Here is a 22485-nt window from a genome sequence, read left to right as displayed (position 1 = left end):
GCCAATTATGAACACCTTAGTATATATCGTAAGATTTTGTGCTCGAGAAAGTGTAGCACATGCACAAAAAGAACATAAGGTGTAGTCTCGGTTTAAATGATAAAATTAGTGTGTACATTATTGGATTTTAAATAAATCAATCAAATAAAATTGGTGTGTACATTATTACGACTATTATTAATAAGTTTCTGATCAAATAAAATTGGTGTGTACAATATGAGGCAAATCAAGAAACTTACATGATTGCAAGCTTGTTTTCTGAGAGATGTGAGAGTTATATGATATAACGCTTTAGGTGATAGTCTCTTTCAAATTATATGTGATGAATTTTGTAGACAATGTGCTTGATTTCTATTTACATATCACCTCACATGTATCTCAAGTTTTTGCTAGTTGCACACACTACACAAGTTACTCTTTGCTAAACTTTGTACAGGTTATTGTGTGTGATTTTGGTTTGGCCAACTAAGTTTGAAAATTCCTTGAGTTTTATGCAAAACATGTTTGCTATTTGAGAATTTAAGGTGAATTGATTGAAAATCTTAATTTTGGGAAAACTTGGTTCAAAACAAGTGTTTTTAAAAATCATTTCATCTCATACTCATGCATTTTATTCATAAAATTCAATACTTTGAGGAGTTTTTGCATAAAATGCTTTGATTTAAAAAAAAAAAAAATTGATTTTTCCAAAATTTTGATCAATTGAACCTGTTTCTCGACTGATCGAAATTGCGATTAAAAATTTAGTTTGGTTCTGTCTGTTTCAATCGGTGGTCGATCGCTGTTGGATCAATTGAAGGCGTTTTCGATCGATCGAATCTAATATTCGATCAATCAAAAATCGCGTGGAGAGTGTTTTAAAAACTTTGAGTTTTCACGTGTTCATCACTTTTTCAAAACTTTTCAAACTCTATTCTCACTCTCTTTGATCGGTCAAGGGGTCCAAGCCAATTTTTGTCGTTTTCCTCCGATCCTTTTGTAAGGTTTTTCTCATCTAAGGCCGGTAAGACCTTATTGCCCCTCCTTTTTCTTTTATTTTCAGTTTTCATGCATTTTTGTCATGCATTAAGGGAGAATTTCGAACCTAAGGGAAATTGGGATTTTTCATGATTCAAGCCTTTTCTTTCAAAATTGATTAATGGGTTTTTGTTGTGGGATGCTATAAACATGATCCTTTTTGTTTAATGTGATCAGTTTGTTGAATTGGCAAAATTTGGAATTTCTAGGGCTTGAAACTACACGAATTGGGGATTTTGTTCAATTAGGTTTAATTTGATGAAATTGGCTTGTTGGATTGAATCATATGATCATTATATTGTGTTATCTATCTTGTTTAATGATCAATTGGTCAATTTCTTGAAAATTGTACAAGTGGTTTTTCAAAATTTTGGGGTTTTTGGTATAAACTCTATACTCAAGCCAATTTTATGATTTTAAAGTTAAATTGAACTTTTTCTCACTGCATTAGAGCATGCATCATTTGCTTATATTGTTCATGCATCATGTAGAATTGCTATCTATATATTACTAAAAGCTGAAGCGTAGCGTTTAATGCTACTACTCTCACATTGCACCACATCAACTGCCACATCATTCTTTTTCTTTTTCTTTTTAAATATAATTTGTCCTATAATTTTAAAATGGCTTTTACAATTTTCAGCTCTATAAATGCAAGCCACTACTTATTTATTTACTTCCACTATTACCCTATAATAAATCTAACCCACTACTTATTTATTTACTTCTACTATCACCCTATAATAAATCTGTATAATTAATCCAGCCCACTTCTTATTTATTTAGTTCCACTATCAAGCCCAATCCAAAACTTTTTCAGTTCAGTTTTAGGGTTTTGTGTGAGCCTTCTCAGCTTAAAGGAAAAAAAAAAAAAAAAACCTTCTCCAACCTCTCTCTCCTTACCATTTCATCTCCCCACTATTTCTTCAATCTTTCTCTCTCCCCTACCTTTTCATCTTCTCACTACCCTCTACATTAATATCATTATTCCTCTTTCCCTTCATCTTCATTTATTTTTGTCTCTTCTTATTCACACCCTCTTACTATAAATTTGTCACTATCTCTTCTATTCTATATATAGTTTTCTCTCACAAAAAAAAATTCTCTCTCTCTCTCTCTCTCTCTCTCTCTCTCTCTCTCTCTCTCTCTATATATATATATATATAAATTTTTTGGTGGATCTTTTTTTTTATTTTTCTTGCATCTCTACTTTAGGTTGATAATTTTTAATATTCTTTAAAACTTTATTTTGGGTTAATGCGATTTAGTTTTGTTTTTTAAATTGTTGTTGTTGTTTTTATTTTTTATTCTCTTTGATTGTTAAATGTTATCCTATTGCATTCTAAAGAATTAAATATAACATATAAAAATATAATACTATTCTATTACATAGCATGATTTGGATAATTTGGTATTTATTTTGTTACATAGCACGATTTTTTATAGTGCTCAATTTAGATGTTAAACTATGAGACTTTACTAATTTTTGTTTATTTTCTAATCTTTTGTGGTGGACAAAGCACTCTTAATAGTTGTATTAGAAGTACTCTATAATACCATTCATTTAAAGAAAAGTAAAGGTTAGCCAAATGAAAATAATCGTATACGTGACAAATTTTAACTTTTGCAATTTTATTTTAATTATTATTATTTTATAACAATGCCTATATAGAAATTTAATTCTTAGATTTTGCTAATAATTTTTTATTTGATAATATGTTCTGGGTGGCCGAAATTATAATTTCTACAAAGAAAATAACCTTAATAGATTATCAAAAACAAAATTTTATCCTAATATTGGTTCAATTAATCATTGTTAAATTTTATTAATTTTTTTTAGTTTAAGTTTTTTTGGTGTTTTGGATTGTTCCTATATTACATTTATGATTGTTCCTATAATAAATAAAAATATAATTACGAAATGCATTACTTATTATTAGATTAGTTTAAATTGTAAAAAAATTATAATAAAACTACCATAAAAATAATTATCACGTGCAACATGCGGGTTCACGGCTAGTTTCTATAATTTTTGTGCTATCTTGCAGTTTGCCCTTGGTTTTTTCTTTGTCTCTTTTTGGTCTTTTCTATGTGTCTTGTCTTTTCCTTAGCATCATGCCTAGGAAGACTAGAGCTAATAGGAATGTCTCCTCATCTTCTGTCCCTTCTTTTGAGAGTGCGAGGTTTCCGAGTGAGAAAAACCAAGAGACGTATGAGAAGCTTAACCTTAAGAGGAAAATTTGGACTGAGAGAAAGGTTTTGTTAGATGAGCTTGACCTTAGTGTAAGCATAACTTTGAGCGTAGGTACTGGTTGCCATTGTTGGATATTTCTCATCCACCTCTGACTACCTTGATTAGAGAGTTCTACTTGAACCTCTCTATCCACTTCTATGATTCCAACACTCTAGTTAAAAGTTGGATACGAGGTGTAGAGTACACCATTACTCCTTCGGTAGTGGCTGATGCTCTTGGGGTACCTGTGGTCTAGCATCTTGTCTACCCTTATGATGAGTCTCCTCCCTTAGATGACATCATGTCTTACATCACTAGGTTTTCTATCTAGTAGGGTTCTGAACCTAGGATAACTACTGCTAAGCTCACTAAGATTCACTATCTTTTCTTTAGGATTGCTTGTCATTCCTTGTGGCCTATCTTTCATTTGCACACCATTGTTTTGGAGTGTTGTGCATTTTTGTATGCCCTTGTTACCGATACTCCTATTAGTTTTCCTCATCTTTTCCTTCGTTCTTTGACTGAGGTTCATAGGAGTAGTTCTATTGCTCATGCTCTTTTCTTCCCTGTTTTTATTCACTAGATTTTGTTACATCTAGGTTTGGATGAGTTTCCAGCGTCTGAGCCTGTCCATATTATCGCTCCCATAGGTGCCACCTTCTTAGGCAAAGGGCTGCTCAGTTGAGACCGAGCTCTAAACGTCCTAGGGTTGAGCCTTCTGGTGTCACACCTCCTCTTCCCTCTTCTACAAGTACTACTTCTACTGAGGCGTCTATCGATCCGACTGCTGCTGCTGTTGCTGTTCTTCCACCATCTACTTTGGATGATTTAGACATTCGACGTTTGTTAGAGATTGTTATGACCATTCAAGCGGCTCATGGTCAAATTTTGGTGGACATGCTTGATGAGCTTTGTGCTTTGTGAGCGGATTTGGAGCATTTTAGATGGTTGCCTCCGCCACGTCCTTTTGATGATGAGTGAGTGCCCTTTAGCAATTCGACACAAAAAGGGAGAGTACATTTGTAGAGGAGATTTTGTTGTTAGGGGGAGATTTTTGTGTTTTGGAGTTGTGGAGCTTTTAGATTGTATCTAGGTGCTTCATTGTGTATCTACATTTTTAGCTCATGATTTTTTTTGTTTTGGTTTTCCATGATAAGGGGAGATACATATGTTTCTTGTTTCACATTGCTTATTGATTTATATTTATAAGGTTATTTATGATATATGTCTTTCTTTTGTGTTATGTGAAATCAAGAAGTTATTTTGTGTTACTTGTATTTTCCACACATGTGTTTATGCGTTTGTTGAGTGTTTCAGGAAATATACAAGTTGATTCAGTCGTACTACTGTCTACACTTGCAACCGATAGATAGTAGTAAGGTTGGATTTGTTCTGTTGGGCAATATTTTTGAAATGGGTTGTGTTTATGTAAACTTTGAGCATTTTGTTAAGTTTGTGTTTTGTCACAGATTGCCAAAGGGGGAGTTTATTAGGTTCTAAGGAATTAGAAATTAATGTATTAGAACTTCATTTTGTAATGTTAGCAAACCATGATCAAAACGTTTTAGTCTTGTTTAGACTTGCTCAAAGTATGTGGTTGTATGTAAAATTGGAATTGAGTAGCTGCAGGATTTACTGTGTAAATCTGCTTGGCTCGATCGATCGAGAATTAGACTCAACCAATCGAAAGTTGTGCAGATCAATTTTCTGCAGAATTTTCCAACTTAGCCCAAGCCCGTTTGACGTGTAGGGTTTTATGTTTTACTCTAAGTATAAAAGGGAAAACCCTAGCCATGTTTTGAGGTTGCTCTTTATGTTGTGTGTGTAAATCTTCTGTGAGATCTAGAGGTGGTTGCCTTTACATACACTTAAGGTTTCCAAGATTCAAGATTATGTCAAGAACTTGATGATCATTTAGTTGCAGATTCATGAGCTTAAAAATATACAAGCGGGAGTACTTGTACTTGCCGGGAATTCAAGAAAGAAGTAGTTCGTGGACTTGGAGCTGTCATGTGGTTGTGGTAGTAAGTTTCCTATTCGAGGTAGCAATAGGATATTATTGGTCTAAGTCGCTATTATGTAAACTTCAATTCTTTCATAGTGGATTCAGTTTACCTTGAGGATAGCTAGGTTAAATCCTCCCCAGGTTTTTTACCGGTTTGGTTTTCCTGAGTTATCATATTGTTGTATTCTTTATTTTCTGCACTTTACAATAATATGATATATTTGTGTTAACCTAGATCTGCATAATTTGACTAAGTAATTACTTGGCTAATTAACTAGATTAATCTAGTTGTATTTTAAAGGGTCTAAAAACAAACAGCATGGACATCTGATTGAATAACAGGCCAAACCTTTTTGTATAAACTAGTTGTGAACCCATCAAGTCCAGGGGCAATCTCTCCATACAAAGAAAACAGCTCCATACTTGAGACTGCCCTATCAAATTTTCTGTCTGATTTGCAGCAATTTGGAAGTCTAAAACCTGTTGAAGGTTTCCCCATATTTCTTGAGACAGATACCCCTTAGAGGTGCCTAACAGATTTTGATAATAGTATCCACACAACTAGTTGTTTTATCTGTTGAGGATCTGTTATCCTATTCCCAGAGCATTCTTCAGATTAAGTTTTTAGTATTGTTATCCTCTAACAGCTTGATGAAAGAATGTAGCATTGTTATCCTCTAAATTGAGCCAACTATTTCTAGATTTTTGTTTCATAAGAGCCTCCTCTGCTGCTATTCTTAGACAATTATACTCATGCAAGCATTCCATTTATAATGTTTAGTCCTGTTCCCTATATATTTTTTTCCTTTACAGTTTTACTCCTCAGTACCTTTTCCCCTCCAAAAAAGCATTCTCCAATCTTGAATTGCAGCTTCAACTGGTTGGGCCGCAAAATTCACAGTATTCTCTTTGGGTCCACCTAGTGCTAAAGGCCAACAATGTTAATCCCATTCTTGCCCAAAATTTAAATCTTCTTTAGCCTTTCCATTCTGACTTATATCCACAACCTCAGCCTGATTGTGAATTTTACCAAGTGTACCATCCTCTAATAACTTGGCTAGTTGAGTTATCTAGGTCTAATTAAATGTACTCCTAGGTAATCTTTAAAACCTTGCTGTGTGAAGAGACTGCTTCAAATCTTGTTTGAAGAATGTCTTTGTTACATTGCACTAAAATTTCAAGGTAAAAAACATTTCTTGTGACTTACCTGTGTACTTGTGTTCAAAAAACCATGTTTTTGTTTATTTTTTGCTGGATTAATTTTTAAGCATTCCAATACTGTCCAATTGTGTTATTAATTTTTATTTAAATGATGCAATATGTTCATATTTGTTTCAGTCTCCTGATGACTGGAATTTCCATACCCAGCATTATTTGCCACCATGAGACAGAGTGCTTGGCCTCTCTTGAGGTTCTCTACTTGCTGCTCGTCGTTGTTAAATGGCTTATATTCATTTTTCATTATATTTACTAGGTTTTGTGGTAGGTTGATGTCCCTTCCTTCTTTCTTTAGCCATCTTTCTAGGTTCTCATTTCTAAGTCCTTTATTACATATAAATGCAATGCAGGATCTTTGGAGGAAGCTTCCAGTTACTCAGACCCTATTACCAAGGCATAATACCTTGCAGTTTAGCTTGACAAGAGACACTACAAAAGAACTTGGCATTGGAAAGTAAATAGTTGCTGAACGGGTATAACTATAAGTGAGATAGTAATGAGTTCCTACCAATCTATACTCTTTTGTATTTTGAGTATGTGAATCCTGTTTAGAGTTGGTCTCTTACCCAATCTTTTTTCTATGTACTTGCAGTTTTGAAATTATGTATATCTAGCAAGCTTAGTATAGCAATCCTAAACACACCAAGCCTAAAAGCTTTTAAAAAAGGATCATGGCTTAGTCGATGCCTATAAGTCATTTTCTTTTCCTGTATTGAATTAAGGAATAACAATAGAAACAAATGAAGAATTTTGAATGCAACTCTGCATTTGATAGAAAAAGAGGAATTGTAAAACAAGAGTAAGGGCATCTTGGTAAAAAAATTTGATTAATGCACTGGATGAACCGCTGAAGGTATGTTTAGAGATTAGATGTGAGCATGGATGGACTTACTGCTTATGAGTCAAGAATTATATGTTTAATTGGCAGGCATAAGGGACACAAAAGCGTGTAAACGAGGTTTGACTTGGAAGAACAAAATATAGACATGAAATATACAGAGGATTCATCAAATGTGGAAACTCTAAGCATTTTCCATTACTTAGATCCTTATTTGAGAGAATTTCAACTTCAGGACAGTTTTCTATGTACAATTTACTTGAGATGCTTGATCTTTGTATTATCGTGAATAGTTGTTGGTGTATCTCTTGTGTGCTTACCTTGTACATGGGTTGTGCCCCTGCTCTTTAATGAATCATTTACTTATAAGAAATGGACTAGAATGGGAAAATCACACGATGCCAGAACTTTTATGTGCATCATCCCATGATAAAGGAAAACAAATTCCACTGACATCTACTGCTTATTGTGTCTTTTGTTTTTAACTTTTAAGAATTTGTTAGATTTATTGTGCCTCTGAGTATCTTGTAGCTTCCAATAGCTTATTTGTATAGTGTAATACAAAATATATAGTTTTGGTAGTTTTTATGCTAAATGTGAAAAATAAATAAATAAATAAATAAAATAAAAAATAAAAGTTAGCGTATTTTCAAAAAAAATTAAATTTGCTTTGATGGGTTCTATAAATATATACCAGGAGATCGTATATGGATAGGTTAAAAATAGGACGAAAACATGTTTCTAACCATTATAAATAAATAAATATATTTTTAAAATTTAAAATAGGTCGATTGTTCCTTTTGAAATCATTAGGCTCAATTTATAATAGGGAATGCTTCTGGATTCTAGACTCTAAATGGAGTTAAAGTCATGTTGTAGCTCAAGTCTCTGAGACATTGATTTCTCAATTGGATAAAAATTAGTGTGGCTGTATCCATATAGTGTCATGATTGATTCACCCCATTTTGTTTTTCTCAATTAAAAAGTCCTTGTAGTTACAATGATTACTTGACACATGCTCAAAAGAATTACTATTACAATAACAATAATTACAATGCAATGAAAATGATGATGTTTACTTCTTTATTAGGCCACCATAATATATAGTCTTGAATCTATCAATACCATTTTGGTATCCAAGCTGCCAAACCAAAAAATCTTGCTCTGGAAGCCAAACTTTGCTGGAGGTACAAATCTAGTCCTAATGCTAAATGGTGAATGGAATCTCAGTGGAATTCCCATGGTCCTTCCCACTCTCCTACACCAGCTAGTTAAAGCCACTCCCTGCAGAAAATTTTTCCAAGCCAGTGACAAGCTTGGATGGATTTCTTCTACTAATGGTTCCTTTGATCCTCAAAATGCCTACAAGATGGCCACAGCTAATCCCCATATAGTTTACCTGTCAAACAAATACAGATGCATAGAGGCATTTTGAAATCTGATACATGTGACATTTGTAACTCTAGCAGTGACAGCATAGCTCATATCCTTAGGCATTTGTAATTGTAGTTCAACTTCAATTTGCTTCTACTTCTAATAACTTGGTAAAATCTAGCATGTGCATGTGCCACTCCTTCATGCCATGTCAACATCTTCCATGTATTGCATTAGACTCCTACATCAAGATTTTTGGCTAAACTCTGGGGTTGACCATTTGGATGATCATTTCTTCAACTTTGATATTCTGACTCTGAGTTGGCTAAAATACAATGCTTGTGATAAGAAGAATGTTGATCTAAAGCTCTACAATTGGGGAAAGTATTTCTTTTTTGGCATCTGGTATTTATGGATCCAAAGAAACAAAATCAGCTTCAATAATGAAAACATCAACCCTGCTCTTCACACTGTTGTAATAAAGCAAGTGCTGGAATTTATCTGTAGTGTCTAAGACAGCAACCAGCAAAAAACCTTTGTATCAGACAAGTCAGGTGGGACTTACTCAACCTCAATTGGGTTAAACTAAACTCAGATGGCTCTTCCTTTGGAAATCTGGGAAGGGACTGGCAGTGGGGGTTTAATTAAAGATGACAAAGGGAATTGGCTCAAGTGTTACTCTAGAGTCATAGGACACACCACCAGCATAGTTACTGAGCTATTATGGGGTTTAAGAGATGGGCTGATCCTTTGCTCCCATCTGCACCTAGAGGCTATAGAAATTAAGCTGGATGCAGAAGCAGTTGTTTGTCTATTAAACAGTAACTCTGAATCCCTTGGTGAATTTGCTTCCATTGTCGACAATTGCAGGGACTTAATCAGAAATCTTGCACTGCTGCAGAGAGGAGTTAGACAGGAACAGATTTTGTGACTTTATGATTCTCCTCCCTCTTTGTTTTATTTGGACAAACTTGGCCTGTATTATGATGATAGGCACTATGTGTGAAGTTTTGCATATGCTCTACAAAGGAAGCATCACATGTGATTATGACTTGCTTGAGATAGTAGGGCACGTAGGATGAACCTATTACCAAATTCACTACAAAAGTAACGTTTACCAAACTCTTTTTTAAGGAAACAATTTTTTTTTTTCCTTCCCCACGTCCCTCAATTGCAATACAAAGACAGTATGGAATATGGATTACTATACTATTGGAGTAATCTTGCAAGATGCCTTTATCGCCACTTTTTTTTTTTTTTTTTTTTCAGAAAGCAGAAAACTTACCAATTTTGTTGAGTGACCCTGGGGAAAAAAAAAGTTTTTCCACTATTCTTTTTTTTTTTTTTTTTTTTATGTAGTATTTAAATGTTATCAATGATTTTTTAAGGGTTTTCTTTTAAAGAGTTGGTTGTACCATTTTTTTTTTCCCAATTAATTCAAGCACACATTTGAAATTGAGCAATATTAGAGAAATTTTTTTTTACAAATTGTTAAGCTGACAAGTTATGATTGAAGTAATATCACTTTTAAATAGATTTATCATTAATATTATTTTTAATATGCACTAATCTTAGAAAAATTCACATCAACACTTGTACAAAAATTTGCATCACCAAATTTATTGTTTGAAATTTGGTTCAAAGTGCCAAAACCCTTCGTTTAGAAATTTGAAGGAAGTTGGTTCAAAAGAAAAAGAAAATTGAAAGTAAGTTATGATTGAAGCGCCTACACAACTATTGAGTCTTATATGGGCTATGGCTACGACTCTTTATGGAAGGGACAAAGTGGACTAGAACTTAGTGAGTTAGCCCAAGTATCAAAGTGGCTGAGCTGCCCTTTTAATTTGTAATATCTAAACACAAATGTCAGCGGGCCCAAACTCCAACCACCCTTTTCATAGAAATATGCTTGGGCACAAGAATTCAGGCTAGGAAAATGTGGAAAACTTTGCAGTCGGCACATTGACGTACAAAACATTACTCATTTAATCTGCCAGACCAATCCAAATACTTTGGAAGAGTGACTTTATATAATCTCATATTCCCTTCACCTTAAGTAGCTATATCAAACGGGTTAAATAAACCACCAAGAGACAAATGTAACTCCTTTAGTGAGGTTATGCCTTGCCTGAGATATAATAGGGCACCTAGGATGAACTTATTACCTAATTCACTACAAAAGTAACGTCTACCATACTGCCTAGAAAGCAAGAAAGTTATTATGCAAGAGTAATCTAGCATAGCAAGATGCTTTATCCCTTTTTTTTCTTTTTCAGGCCGTAAAGCAGAAAACTTATCAATTTTGTTGAGTGTCCTGAGAAAAAAAGGTTTTGCTACTGTTGTTGCTTTATTTATTTTTGTAGTATTTAAATGTTATTAATGATTTTTTTTAAGTTTTACTGATGTTCATCCTGTACACAAGTTACAAGGTCAGTCATACCATTTTTTTTTTTCCAAATTAAATCAAGCGCACATATGAAATTGAGTAGTACTAGAGAAAAAAAATTTCACAACTTGTTAAGTTGAAAAGTTATAATTTGAGCAATATCATTTTGAAATTGATTTATCATTAATATTACTTTTATTATGCACTAATCTTAGAAAAATTCACATCAATAATTGTAAAAAATTTGCATCACCAAATTTATTGTCTGAAATATGGTTTTAAGTGCCAAACCCCTTTGTTTAGAAATTTGAAGGAAGTTGTGGGTTCTAGTTAACTTAACTAGTAAAGTCTCTGATGGTTGAATAAAAGATTTAGAGTTTAATCCCCGCTTACACCAAAAACTTATTATTGTTTTGGTCTGATGATAAAGAGCTATCATTAGGAGCAGACGCCACAGGTTTATACGCTTTCTTAAAAAGAATTAAAGGATTTTTTTTTTTTTTTTGATAACAAAAATTGAAGGAAGTTGGTTTCAAAAGAAAAAGAAAATTGAAAGGAAGTTATGATTGAAGGGCTTACATAGCTATTGAGTCTTATATGGGCTATGGCTACGACTCTTTAGCCCAGAGAGTGAGAAATATGGAAGGGATAAAATGAACTGAAACTTAGTGAGCTAGACCAAAGACTCTTTATATAGTTAAATCCTAATATGTATGTGGTTGTGTCAGCCAAGCCTGAACTAGGCCTGAAAGTTCAATATCCAGAAGCTTAGGCATAGAATTTCAGGTAGACATGGCAAAACGGGTTAGAATTTGCACTCAACTTGAAAAATACTTGACCTGAACCCAAATTTTTTGACTTAAAGCAAAAACGGATTGACCCGTGATCCGACCCGATTTTTTTGCCAGTAAACTCAACTCAACCCAAATAACTTGTGACCCGACCCGTTTAAAAAAATTTGCTAAAAAATATTTAGGCTACGTCCTGAATGCTAAGTGCATAAAGCACAAAGCATGCGGCCGGAGCCAATAGATAGCATGTTTATAGACATGAGACAACCCATCTAGTAAATAAAAAATTTTGCCAATTCTCATTCAATTTGACTAGACACTTCACAGTTCACACTAGTACACTAAGTCACTAACATAGTAAATGGCTAAGAGCTTGTAGCTGTAGTCCACAAACCACTAAATGGCTAACACACACATGACACACCACACACACACAGACACTGAGACACTCACACAGTCACACACCTAAGAGCTTTCACGGTCTTGGAGACAGAGTGTTTCACTCTACGCCTCCACTGCTCAACAGCAATCAGCTCCTCTCTGCCTCTACTCTTTTCTTTTAAACTTTACTATTATTTTAAATACAATAAGAACATGTGCATTTAAGGAGGCTGATAACTTGACATGGTCCACGACATGTAGGTTTTTTTTTTGGGGGGGAGGGGGGGTGGGGGGAATGTTATTATTAGTAATGTAAACTTAAAATATATATTTTTTGGTGTTCCTTAAGATCTATCTATTTTTGAGAGAAAGGAAGCAGCGGCAGCCTATGATGCGAAGAAATGCATGCGCAGCTTTACCCACCAGATTTGTGTATGTTCCAACTTGTTGTCTCCCCTTTTGTGTAAGGGTTTCATTTCATGTTCCTACTTGTTTTGTTAATACTACTTGGACAACTTCTGCCATTGCTAGTAGTTATAAAGTCGAAAACCCAGATCAGTTCATGAATTATGTGAGAATTCGATACAGAGACTTTGATCATGATTTAGTTCCGTTTGATAAACTGCTTCATATGAACCTTTTGTCTGCAATTATAGATTTCGTTAGTTTATATTTTGCAATAGCAATAAAGTATTATTTGACCGTGATTACTTTGTATAAGGATTTGAATCTAAAATGTTCTCCTCAACTTGTCTTTTTCAAATGTGTAGATTAATTGTTTCTACCATTTGAAATAGATTAGTCTTAAGTTTTGGTTGCTTAAGAAGGTGAAAAATGGTAGATTGTTGGAAGCCAAGAAAAACAACTATTGGATTATGTCTTTCCTTGAAAAAGAATTTGAAAGCCAAGAAAAAAAAAAGATTTGAAAGCAAGCTGACAAAAAGAATAATGAAAATGGATGGATCTGCATAGAAGAAATTATGATGCTAGTTGATATAATTGTTAGTAAAATTGTAATAAAGATATTTAGTTTGATCTATAAAAGTGTTCATCTCTAATTTTTCAAGTTTCATGATGTGTTCATCAATGGATATTGCAAGACAAAGAATTAATGAGAAAATTAGTCTCTTTCAAGAAAATTAGTAAGTTTATTTAAGACTTTCTCCTCTCTCTCCATGCGTATATGTTGTGCGTGTTAAAAATACTTAGTATTTAAAAAAATATATATATATATATATCTCACTCACACAAACAAATACATAGAGTAAGAGCATCTCCAAGAACCTCTTTATTTTTTCACCCAAACTCGAAAAATAAATCAACTTTTTTTTTTATTTTAACTATTTTCTTTTTTATACACACCCTCCAATGGCGTCTCTATCAATTCTTTACTTTATTAAGAAATTTTATTCTTATTATTATCATTTTTCTTTCAAAATCGTTTACTTATTATTATTCCTGCTAGTGGCTGAGAAACCTAGACCAAAATAGTTAAAATCTCCCCCCACACCTTATGTTCTTTAGGCGACTGGTTCAATCTACAACTGTATCCACATTCATATTCCTTATAAAATTCTGTGTGTCTTACATGTGGCGTGTATCTTCAAATGGCACCTTAAACATAGCGTGTCTTCCTTGCATGTGTCTTCAACTATGCTCTCAACTGCTTTATATCATAGCGCTCTAAGGTAGTACAATAATAGTTTCCATTATGATGGTATTCACATTAACAAGGATAAACCAAATGCAGCAAACTTGAGTGTCAAATGCTACTTTCATGAAAGCAATACTCCATGTACTCAAATTTCCCTGGTTATTGGCTATGGAACATACCCACTCCTCCAAAAATTCAGCTTTTTGTTTGGACATGCTTGCGGTGGGGGTTTAATTAGAGATGGTGAAGGGAATTGTGCTCAAGGGTTATTCTCGAGCCATAGGACACACCATGCATAGTTACTGAGCTATGGGGAATGGGGTTTAAGAGATGGGCTAATCCATTGCTCTCATATGCACTTAATCCATGTCTGTGTCTCCTAGCTTTGAGGCTATAGAAATTGAACTGGATGCACATGCAATGTTTGTCTATTAAACAGTACCTCTGAATCCTTGATGAATTTGCTTCCATTGTCGGTGATTGCAGAGACTTAATTAGGAGCATCCAATAAATGTGCCATGCTCTGGACATGAGAGGAGTTAGAGAGGAAAGGATTTTGTGACTTATGATTCTCCTCTGTTATTGCTTTATTTGGACAAACTTGGCATGTATTATGATAGGCACTATGTGTCTAATGTTCAGACTGTTTACTTCTTAATGTTATATCGTTTATAACCACACACACACAAAGGAATATATCAACACCATTAATCATGTAGCTCTCTTTTGGCACCAATCTTTGTACTGCACTAGCTAGTTGATAAAGTTAATGGTATAACTGTAATGACTAATGTGAAGTTTTGCATATGCTCTACTAAGGAAGCATCACATGTGATTATGCCTTGCTGGAGATAACAGGGCAGGTAGGATCATAGAACTAATACCACTACAAGTAAAGTTTTACCAAACTGCCTATAAAGCAAGAATATTATTATGCATTATGTTATGGAAAACACTATTTTAGTCCCTATGTTTTAGGATCACAGTCAATTTGGTCTTTACATTTTGGTAGCAATCAATTCAATCTTTGCTATTTTCAAATTAAAATTAATTTAGTCCTTACCATTAACTACTAACGAAAAATGCTTACATGACAAACGATGTGCACAATTGACACACATGGTTGATAAAATAATATTTAATTGCAATTAAAAATACCACATCATAAATTTTAAAAAAAAAATAAGCTACGTAAGACAAATAAAATAAACTCTTGAAATGGTGAATTTTATTTTAAAAAAATCCAGCTTTTCTTGCACTTTCTTAGCAACCATATACAACCTAAAACACACAAGTCAAACCAAACAATTATCCATCACAGATAAAAGATCCTACTAGACAGATCACATTAACTTCAAATCAAATAAACCCCACCGTGAACCCAATTAACATATTGCAACCATGGTAAACACATTGCAACCTGCCTACTCAGGACAATTATCATTAAACACTAACCACCCAAGCATCCCACGGTCCCACAACACCACACCAATTTTCTTTTGGATGATGTAGCTTCCTCTTGTCCAGGTTACAGATTGGGTTTTTGCTTGAATTCAAATTTATCACCTGGATTGAAATGTGTTTCTAGCGTGGGACTTTTGATGGGCTGTGAGTTTGGTATGAACTGGGTTGTGAGGTTTGTGATTTGGTGATCGAGGTAGTGGGTCAAATTTACTTTTTCTTCTTCGGTTATTTGGTGAACAATGTGTGGGTTCATGATTTGTGTTTTTAGGTTGTGTTTGGCTGCTAAGAAAGTGCAAGCCCCCCCCCCCCCCCCCCCCCCCCCCGCGGCGCGTTTCTCGTATTTAAATGGTATCAACTATCAATAATTGTTCAAGTTTTATTGATGTTCATCCTATAGGGGTAAGTCATACAATTTTTCCCCATATTAATTCAAGCACACATTTGAAATTGAGCAATACTAGAAAAAATACTTTTCGAAATTTGTTAAATTGTCAATTATTGAAGTAAATATCACTTTCAAATGAATTCATCGTTAATACTACTTCTATTATGCACTAAGCTTAAAAAAATTCACGTCAATAATCGTAAAAATTTGTGTCATCGAATGTATTGTTTGAAATTTGGTTCTAAGTGCCAAATCTCTTTATTTAGAAATTTGAAGGAAGTTGGTTTCAAAAGAAAAAGAAAATAGAAAAGGAAGTTGTGATTAAAGGGCTTGCACAGCTATTGAGTCATACATGGGCTATGGCTATGACTGTTCAGCCATCCACGGATGCAAAGTTTTGCATAATAGAAAAAGTCACAAATTTTACACATTTTACTTTAAAAATGCTCCACATCAGAGCTTTGTGCATATTTGCGCATTTGCTACAGTAATCATATGCACAGCTACTGTAGCACTTGTATTTAATATTTTAATAATTTCTCTCTGTCTTCATGGTCTCTCTCTTCCTTGGTTGTGTTCATCCCCAATTTGCAGCAAATTCACCCCACACCGCCCAACCACCGTCCAATCACCACCACCACAATTCATCACAATCCATGATATTCCAATCACAAAATCAATCAAAAACAAAGGAAAATCAAACCAAAAATCAATCCAAGCCCAAAATCAATGGAAAACTCAACAACTTAAAACTCAAAATCAAACTTTCAACACAAAACCCATCAAACCAAACCCAAAATCAAACCCAAACCCAAAGAAAGCAGCCGTCGTCGCCACCGCCATGGAGAGCATGCTGCCATTGGAAAACCCATCCCAAAAACAACTAAATCCATAAGTAAATGCAATGGAAAACTCAAAACCCACCAGTGCCGCCGATATAACCTTGGATCTGTCGTCAAAGCCATCAGTATAATGTTCTGTGTGGGGGCTTGGGATGAGCGGGAGGCAGAGAAGGAGAGTTGAGAAAGAGAGCACCATGACTTTTTTTAGAAGAAAGAAAGCACCGTGAGTCAAAGATTGAGATGAGAGAGAGATATAATAATAAAATAATAATAATAATGATTATTTAAATAAAACGAAGTGTATAACAAACTGGTGTAAATGTTTTGTAAAAATGGAAGTATAAAATAGAAAAAGTAGGTTTTAAATGTGTAAATTTACAAAAATTTTACATCTACTGATTTGAATGCTCTAAAGACCAGGAAAAAGCAAACTAAAACTTGGTGAGCTGGCCTAAGTATCAAAGTGGCTGAGAGGTTGTTTGGATCATTTTTTTTCATCACTCAATTTCCGTCATTCAATTTGCTTTTGCAAATTTGTTCATATATGTTAGAGATATATATTAGTTATATTAGCCCAATGTAATAGGCCCAAGCCCATTCCTACTTGTACTAGTAGTCTAGGGTTTAGTCGTCTATATATACTCATGTTAGGGTTCATTGTAACACAGGTTATTGTACTACACTCTTATACAATAAAGATGTAGCCTTTAAGGGATTCCTCCATGGATGTAGGCCGTTTAGGCTGAACCACGTAACTCTCGTGTTCTCAGTGTTCCTATTCTATGCTTTCCTCTTCCGCATCCACTCTAGCATACACAACATCGTATAACACATCACGTTGTTAATAATATTGTCTATTTAACATAGTATCAGAGCTAATCTTTAACATGGTATCAGAGCCAAACTTCGATCTTGGCATTCAAACAGACATCTCTAGCATGCAAAGAAGATTCTCAGTGCACACCACCATTAGAAGTCATTTGCTTGTCTGCTGGATTTAGACCCCACGGCATCTCGCAGCCACCATGGCTCAGTGCTATGTTCAAAATCTACAAACTCAAGCAAACCCGTGACATCAATCTTAGATCTGTGCAAATTCAAGCTTTGCCTCATGAAACCAACCACACAGATGTGCCCCACGGCATCCAGCGAGAAAAACCTAGAAGTCTGATCACTACTGAATACTGCACGCGCCTCCATGCGCTAACGAAGTTTCTACCAACTTCTCCATGCGCCGCCAAGGATTTCACATGTTTAGATCCTCCTGTAGTTACACGCACCGCCCTGATAGCCTTGTAGCCTGCCAATCTGCAAAACTAAGAAATCTGGAGCTCATCGGATGTTGTACGCACCCTCATGTGCCTCTAGGATTTCACTACAACAAAAGTGGACTATAGTGACGAAACCTTTCATCACAATATGTCCCTATTTCGTCACCGAATACATATGGTGACGAAAATTATCATCACCAATTTTTTTATTTTTTTATTTTTTTTTTTATGAATATTCTTTACATTTACTTGCCATTACATTAACCTGTTCATTTCTAACCAAATCCATAAAAACAAACATCCATTCATTTCTAACCAAATCCATAAAATTTAATAATAAAAAAAATCTATACAATCTAAAAATGCAATAAAGATGATCACAAAGTAATTACAACCATTTATATACAAATGATGTCTTAGCTTCCAAACTTTACAGAAAATTATTTGAGTTCAAGTAGTCCCACAAAAGCTATCTTTTTGCCACCAATCCCATATCTGCACAAGTATAAAGGAAAAAATACATCAATAACAAACTAGACTGCAAACTTATATCCTTGATAAGATATATTACAACAACAAAAAAAGATTATTATTAGTAAGACAATGCAGAAAAAATTTATAGAATACCCAATAACAAACTAGACAAAATAATCATAATGCAACATCATATGAAGCCAAACTATCAAAGAAAGAAGAGCCCCAACATTCTCATCAAATAAAAACCAAACCCACATTACAAACCATGGAAAAATCATAAAGAACGCAGAAAAATCCCAATTAAAAACAAAACAAATAAAGTGAAATACAAAACAAAAACCCAGCCACTATCATAAACACAAACCCAACCACCACAACGAATAAAAAATCCAGCCAACACTATTAAAAAAAAAAAAAAAAAAACTAGCCACCACCGTTAACACAAAAACCCAATCAGCACCATTAAAGAAAAAGCACAGCCACCACCATAAACACAGTCACTACCATAAACAAAAAACACAACCATCACAATAAACAAATAACCCATCACCAACATTAAACAAAAAAACCCAACCACTACCATAAACACAAAAACCCAACCACACAATAAACAAAAAATCCAGCCACCATCATTAACACAAAACCCACCATTACCATTAAACAAAAATCCAACCACCACCACAAACAAAAAACCCACCACCACCATTAAACAATATAGCAACATATACCATATACAAGCCCCAATACTAATGCTTTTAGGCAGGAAAATAAAACACTAACCAAGGTATGTTCTAGTTAGTAGATGAGCTCCCCTCACTGCCACAAATGTCACTGTCACCCTTGCTCCTCAAATATTGTATGATGCAATCCATCTTCTCCTCCAACCTGAAGTTTTCATCCTGAAACTCTTCTAATCGACCCTCCAGCCTATAGTTTACATCCTAGAACTCTTCTACTCGACCCTCAAGTTGTTGAGTATACTAAGTTGAGGAAGATGAGGCAGGAGTCTTAAGAGATGAGAAAGGCCTCATGCCAAGTCCCTTTACATAGTCAGATCTCGACTTAAGAACCATCATAGATATCTCATCTTCGGTCAAAGTCTGTGCTTCAGGACTGCTACAATGCTCATCTTGTACTCTTAACATCTCTTGCTGTCATTTCAAATAATAGAAACCATCAGAAATACATATGTTCTAGTTTTGCAAACACATATAGAATAAAAATACATATATTCTAGTTTTGCAAACTCAAGGCATGTACTGATTTACATACATATGTATGTTCGCAATCAGGGTGTACCCACTATTTTGTCTTTGAATTGAAGTGGGTATCATAGTAGAGTTGTGCCAACTTTGGAATATGACCTCCATTTTTTCGTTTATGATCAGTTTGCTTTCCAATGTTAGAAGAAAAGTTAATTAATTACAACAAGTAATATACTAAGTTTTTGAAAAATTGAAATAACACACCGCCTCATCCACCCTAACTACAAGCGACTTGCTTCCACAAAAGGGCATGTTAAGGACACAATTGATAGTGAATAACTCATGGTCCTACTATTTTAAATTAAGTAAAGGTAATGAGAAAAACTAAGTACAATAAGGCCATGTAAACATCTTGCTATTCTAAATTAAGTACAAGGCAATGAGAAAAATTAAGTACGATAAGGCCAAACGTAATAGGGATATCAACTTACATTTGATTGTTTCGGATTCACAGGCCTAAAGGATTTTCTAAGAATCACCCTTCAATTCGTCTGAATCTGAACTACTGGCATTATAACCTACCATATACCAACATATGAACTTTTAATTAGAAGAACAACAACTGAAAAAAAATAAGATGTAAATTCAGAAGACATGTATGCAGCGTTGGCACAGAGCTCATCTGAAAAGCAGACAACATTCAAAAGATGTGTAAATTACCAATAAAAAAAACAAATGAATTAAAATGAAACAGCCACAAGACTTGTCCATAACAAGCAGCGCAAACAAAATAAGAAAGGTGAACAATACAAGGCCTAAGGAAAAAAGCTGTGCATACCACATACTTCTTAATTTAGTACTTTTAGGAAAGAGGCCTAGAATAATGCAAGGATTATAATATCATATGTTATATACCAAAATGTCTTAAAAGGTGTGGTTTTAAGTTGAAAATACCCTCCCCTTATGCTCTCACTACACTTTAAACAGATTAAATTTATTAAGTTAATTTAAATTTACATAAACCTCTATTGCCAAAGTTCCAGTACGATTAAATTACTATTTACACGAAAATTGTATTATTAAAAGTTTGGAAAATCTGAAAAGAAATTAAACCTATTTATTTAAATAGGTTTGCTCATCTCCCGCAATTTATAGTTTTAATAAAATGAATTGGTCTTATTTTAGATAGGAATTTTAATTAATCTGCGCACGGCTAGTGAAATTATATATCCAAACACCTTATAAATAAATAAGAACAAACTATTATATAGATTTTTATTTATTTTTTTAAAAAGTGTACAATACAATCTCCAAATACCAAGGTTTTTGCTAATTCATGATAACTCAATATATTAAACACATACACGTACACAACACTACACAATGTTATGGATCCATAGAGCAAATAATTACTATTCATGTACAAAAATTGTTGGGCAATCAATCAGAAGGCAAATATTGCTATTACTATGCAAGACTTCAAAAATAATCCCAAAATCCATACTTTAAAAAGGCACACACAAAAAATCAGATCTGATATTTAACTCTATAAACTTTTGGAGAGAGAGGATCAATGAGAGAGAGAGCTTACCAGTCTTTTTGGGAGAGGCTGAGAGGCGTGGGTCTGCCTATGAGAGGAGAAAGAGAGAGAAACAGTGTTTTGTTTACACAAATAAAGATGAGTAAATCTTAACTGCAATACCTAGATACTATTACTCAAATCCCCCTATTTTATTATGTGACTTTTTTTTTCTCATAGATGAAAATGAATTTTTAAAATTAAGTAGCCACATAAAAAAATTATAAAAAAGAAACTTAAGCAATAATACCTAAAATACTATACATAAATTTTATCTAATAAAAAATAATGAAAAAATAAAAATAAAAACCTAAAAAAATTTAGAACCCGCCTGAAAATTGTTCACCGCGCAAAAAGAAATCGAAAAAATTCACTACGCGCCGTTCACTGATCAAAAGAAAAAACTGGACGTCTACTTTGCTAGTCTGCTAATGCTATTTGTATATACAACAAATCAATGAGAGCCACACCTTTATGTTTTAGTTTTTAATATAGAATGAATGAGAGCCACACAATCGTGTTATTCCTTTTAAGCCTTTACTTTTACTTTTTGTCTTACTTGCAACACTGTAATTCACTTCTTTTTTTTTTTTTTGGGTTAGGTGTACATTGTACTGCTACTTTCCAAAAACATTTATAATATAATATATATATATATATATATTACCACTACAACTTGATAATTATGATTAGGAAAAAAAATAAAGTAATTTTAATTAATTAAGTAAATAAATTTAAAAAGTACTTAATTTTTCTCTAACATTAATTCATTAATATATATATACACACATATAAATAAATAATAAATATTTTATTTTTAATATTACAATTCAACATAAGTGATGGTCAATTTGGAAGAAAAGTAATTAAATCTAAATTAAAAGTATCACGAAAAAATGTTACATCACTCAATAACTTATTACTGAATGCATATTTTAAAAATCCAACCATTGGATTACATGATCTATATGTTCTTAATATACATACAAATTTTTACGCCAATCAGGTGTAATTTACAATTTTATTTTAAACTCATATTTTATGCATTATTTTAAACTACAAAAACTTGAATTTAGACAATTGATTGATGACATGCCTATTAATTTTTTATCAACATGAAATTTTAAAAGCATGAAAAATATATAAATATAATGTAATCTGTGGGGTCCGTGGGCCTGATAGCCTCGGTCCATCATATAGCAGGCCCAAGGCCCATGCCGAGGAGCGCAAGCTATTTCTGAGGAGAAGGGGGGAAGCCTATTCTCTTGAATCCACGCCAAGGATACCTTGTCCTCGGCCTGACAAGAGTGATTTCAGGGAGTGGCTAACCCAAAAGTAAGCTGTCACTCTCGCATTTAATGCACT

General features: G+C 33.8%; 1 long non-coding RNA gene across 1 annotated transcript; it reads right to left on the bottom strand.

Annotated features, from left to right (window-relative positions):
* Positions 1 to 18163: 18163 nt before the first annotated feature.
* Positions 18164 to 21561, bottom strand: LOC112011156 (uncharacterized). The gene is made up of 4 exons (XR_010630826.1): positions 21133 to 21561; positions 20033 to 20119; positions 19117 to 19487; positions 18164 to 18354 (listed from the first exon to the last, which is right to left on the bottom strand). It is a non-coding gene; the product is annotated as an uncharacterized LOC112011156 (long non-coding RNA).
* Between the last annotated feature and the right edge of the window lie 924 nt (positions 21562 to 22485).

This window comes from Quercus suber, unplaced genomic scaffold (genome assembly GCF_002906115.3).
Source record: "Quercus suber isolate HL8 unplaced genomic scaffold, Cork oak 2.0 scaffold_179, whole genome shotgun sequence".
NCBI lineage: Eukaryota > Viridiplantae > Streptophyta > Magnoliopsida > Fagales > Fagaceae > Quercus > Quercus suber.
Note: the sequence above shows the minus strand (reverse complement) of the source record. Positions and strands in the feature narration are given on the sequence as shown.